Source organism: Cryptomeria japonica, chromosome 2 (assembly GCF_030272615.1).
Source record: "Cryptomeria japonica chromosome 2, Sugi_1.0, whole genome shotgun sequence".
Lineage (NCBI taxonomy): Eukaryota > Viridiplantae > Streptophyta > Pinopsida > Cupressales > Cupressaceae > Cryptomeria > Cryptomeria japonica.
In genome coordinates, this window is record NC_081406.1 from 592,869,529 (window position 1) to 592,874,328 (window position 4,800).

Here is a 4,800-nt window from a genome sequence, read left to right on the forward strand (position 1 = left end):
TTAATTAATATTGAGGAGAATTTGAATTAACATAATTAAATTAATTAATTATGTTAGGAATTAAAAATAATAATTATTATTTTTAAGTGTCTACATTTTGCCCCTCTTTTACGTAGTGGCAAATTTGGCGATGTGTAGAAGATAAAAGAAGGAAAGGATGCCCCAACATAAAGCATGGGAGGTGTATGCCCCCTCGAGAATTTTTTCGAAAAAAAGACGAAAAATTCTCGTAAACAGAGGAAGAAGAATAAGAGTGGAAGGGATAAATGAGGAAGAAATATGAAGTCCAGAAGAATTTGGAAAGAAGAATAGGAGATGTGAGACCACAGAGGAAAATGGGCCCTCACAGGGGCCCATATAAGCCACAAAGGGCCCAATGAGGGATCATTGTCACACACAAGCCTTGGAGTTACTCAGAGCGAAGAAGAAGAGAAGGAGAGATGGACCGTATTCCAGTTCGTGCTCATCGCCCTGAGAGGGTCAAGCGATTCGACCGACCGATGATCTATGGACCACTGGTGAGTAGGTCTATCCCTCTTTTGAAATTTTTTATTTTAGGCAAATTTTAGGGCTAGAATTAGGGGTGAAGATTAGGCGAGGTGCTCGCACTGATCGTTGTTTCAGCACACGCGCTCCTTGAACAGCGCAAGCACTAACTGTTAGCGCAAGCACTAGCGATTAGCACGGGCACTTGCTAAGAGTTGATTAGGATAGGGGGTTTTGGGAGGGGAATGGGTGATCGACGTGAGAGCTCGCGCTTCGACGCGGGCGCTCGCGCTTCAGCACGGGCACCCAAGGGATTACACAGGTGATCGCGCTAAAGCGCAAGCGCTCACATTGACGGGGCTGGGAGGGAAAGTAAGAGGGAAGGAGGGGCTATGTTGGCGCGAGCGCCTGCAAAATGGTGCGTGCATCACAGTTTTGGCGCGAGCGCTGGGTAAATCAGCACGTTCGCCTGGGAAGGGGGGGATGCACTTTTTGCTTAGAATTTTGGAATGGGGGAAAGGGTATGGTTGGTTTCGGAGGTCAGGAGGGGGTTTTGAGATGTGAAAGTAATGCTTTGGTGTAATGGATGCAGGTGGAGAGGGGACCACTAGCGTCGAGAGAGCATTGGCCAACGATGATGAGTTTGTACCACGAGCTAGGTCACGATGAGCTGGAGGTTCTAGATGCGCTGGGATTGCATCATGTAGGCAAGTGGCCTAGGATACGGGCGCATACTGCTATGATGACTATGCTAGTGGAGAGGTGGGATAGTCGGTATAACACCTTTCATTTGCCGACTGGAGAGGCTACAGTGAACTTATTAGATGTTTGGAGGATCTTGAAGATCCCCATTTGTGGCGTGATCCCTGAGTATCAGTTGGATGCAATTGATTTTTATCTAAGGGAGGTATGCGAGTATGAGACACCACTGATGCTAGATAGGAGCAAGATGCACTTGGGCCGAGCGATGGGTATTCAATAGATTTCTTGATTGGTTTTGGTGATTTATGGCTTCCTGAGTGGGCGGATCCTACCAGACTTGGGTGGACATGGATTCCCTCTGGGGTGGAGTAGATGTGTTTATTTCATGGTGCACAATGGTCAGTAGTATGCATGGGGGTTAGCGATGCTAGCCCAGTTATATCATGACATGCACCTGGTGACTTACAGAGAGTACGCCAATTTATCCACGGGGGTTACACTGTTACACATCTGGACATGGGAGCATATTGCAGTGACTCGGCCACTGGGGGTTTAGGACAGGCAGCCGCGACAGCCGTTTGTGGACAGGTACAGGGGACTGTTGCATTACATGCAGACAGCGTCTGTGTAGTTTTGGAGGAGGATCCTAGATGAGCTGGCGCAGTTCACATGGAGGCCGTTTTTGGGATGTGAGCGGTGGAGGGATGACTGGCAGTTGCATTGGGCAGGAGTGAAGATGTGGATATTCAGGAGGTCTGTGTATATCATGGAGTACTATGCTCTATTCAGGGTGGCCCGTCAACTTGGGCAGATATAAGATATAGTGGGGGATATTCCAGTGTATCATTGGATCACACGAGAGGTGAGGTATTGGGGGCCTACAGCAAGTCCCTTGGATGGGCGGACGAGCTTCCAAACAACTTTTCACATAGTCTGGGATGAGCGGATGGGAGCAGGAGAGGACCTAGGTATGACAGGTGGATACAAGAGCTGGTGGAAGGGGAACTTGCCGTTGCGGCTTACCATTCTTGGGGTTTTGGATGATGAGGAGTTGGAGTCGAGGGTTGATCAGGTGGTGGGTGGGGAGGATGATGGCCTAGGAGAGAGAGTTGTAGTTCGTGCAGGGCGTGGTGTAGGCAGAGGGTAGAGGAGAGTCCGGGTTATGTGGCGGAGGGCTCCAGAGGAGGAGGGGGGATGGAGAGGATGCCCCAGTGGGAGAGGTTGCAGAGGTCGTAGTTAGCGAGCAAGAGGAGGCTGCAATTGGGGAGGGAGGGGAGGTTGTTCCCATGGATATCCCTGAGATACAGGCAAGGGAGAGGGGAGGATTGACACAGGCTGATTTTGACCTATTATAGTAGGAGCGGGATAGCTATCAAGCGAGGTTTCATTCCATGGAGGATGAGTTGCAGGTAGAGAAGGCTCGGAGGGAGAGCATGGAGGCAAAGGTGGGGCGACTGACACATGAGATAGCTAATTTGACAGAGAGTCTCCATACTGCCAGGACAGAGGTGGATGCCTTGAGGGCGGAGGGGGAGGAGGTAGAGAGGATGTTGGAGGAGGCCCGGATAGGTACAACTATTGCAAGGCTCCAGGATTCTCTTCATCAGCAGGATACCGAGTTAGAGGGATTACAAGCCAGAGTGCAGAGGGTGGAGGCAAAGGCGACATGGCTGCAGGGTGAGAGAGATGCAGCCTTGCAGGCATTGGTTCCAGCAGGATTAGCATAGATATTTTCTGATAGTCTGCAGCAGTGAGAGAGGGCGGAGAGGTCAGCCCGAGAGGCACAGTATTATTGGGGACTATATCATGGAGTAGTGCCTACAGGACAGTGAGCAACCTCATATACTGAGAGTGTGCGGTCTCACCAGATCCATAGTCAGCGGCCGACTTAGAGTCAGCAGACAGGGGAATCAGTGGGTTTTCGGCCACCAGCAGGGGGGCGAGAGGATTAGGGGGGAGGTACAACAGAGAGGGGTGGTATAGCAGAGGAGGGTGGAGAGATAGGAGGGGAGAGATAGCTCCTTGTATTGTTTGTGTATTATATTTTGACCCTTCAAGGCGATCATTGTATCATGACAGACACATTTTCCTCTTTATATATATATACATGATTTGATTGGTGACAGATAATGTGTAGCGTTTATTGTGATGGATTCCTTTTGTTCTTCTTATGATGTCATATATGGATGCAATCATGGATGTGTTATGCTGACTTATTTTGTGATGCAGAGTGGATCCTTATACATGTGTTTTTATGATGTGTTGCTAACATGGTTTTTAGATGCAGGATGAGTGTTTTTTATGTTTTTATGTATAAATGTATATGTGTGAAAGATGTGAAACAATTTATGATGCAATCTAGATGTTATATGGATGAATATTTATGTGATGCAACCTAAGTGTAACCTTATATGCTAAATGTTTTGTGGAAAATGACTATCTAAACAATGCAATCTATACATATGATGTGAATAAATAATACAAAGAGGGAATATGCCAATAATAATATAATGATCTTAGATAGAAGAATATGGAATAGATGGGAAATGGGGGGGAATTTGAGAACTCCATGGGATTATTGAGTATAGGATTTTATGGAATGATAGTGAGATTTTGTGCACAACAAATGTGGAGAGCCAACCTAGTTTGATATTGCCCTGGGTGACTTGCACCACTGATTACAGAAATCAGGATGCCATGATAAACCCAAGGCATGGACTGACTCTCAGATAAACAGGAATTCCTTATACACAGTTATGCAAGTGTTTAAGAAACACTGATACAGAGTTGTGGGTATGTGCAAGGAGACCCTCAAACACATCGATAACTCTTGTACACGAAAGGGTAGGTGTTGACAAACACTAATACCCAATCATCGATTTATACAAGAGAGATCCCAAAACATGTCGTGCTATGAAAATATGTCCCAGAATGTGCCTATTGTAACAAACTTGTATATGGCAAACCCAGGCAGTCGTAGATAGTTGCAGTTGTAGGGCAAAAGATGCAAGTCTAAATGAAAAGATCCAACAAAATTTAACAAGTCACCTCTTTGTGACCAAATGAGACCTCTTGCCAAGAGTAGGACTAGGATGGAGGATTAGATTGCCAGGCGAGGGAAGGAATCATCCCCAGGGAAAAGTGGACTTGCGGATTTAGGCAAGTGATTTCATGGTTTTTGGAGAGTGACCTGTGGACTTGGGATTTTTTTTCGAGACTCCTCGAAGCTTACACAAAGGCATAAAAGCTCAGTCTAAAGGGAAACTCCTTGTTCATGACTTAGGCAAAGACTCATCATCATACGCATGTTTTATTGGGAGGCGGAAGAGAAGGGATGTTGTGCATGGGTGGACTGGATGGCGGGTGATTTGCAGTATCGACATGATAGACAGTGGATCCGATTATTTACCTTGGCGCTTGCATGGAGGTTTTCACCAAGGTACTTGTCCATAGAGCCACAAAGTGGTTTTCATTAATGGACGAATAGTTTTTTTCTTTCTTTTAACGAATTTTTTTTTTGTGTCACAAGGCGCCTGTTTGCCAGGTTTTCACCAAAGTGACAATTTTTTCAGGATCTTTTTCTCATTTTTTTGTATTTTTCTTTATTTTTTG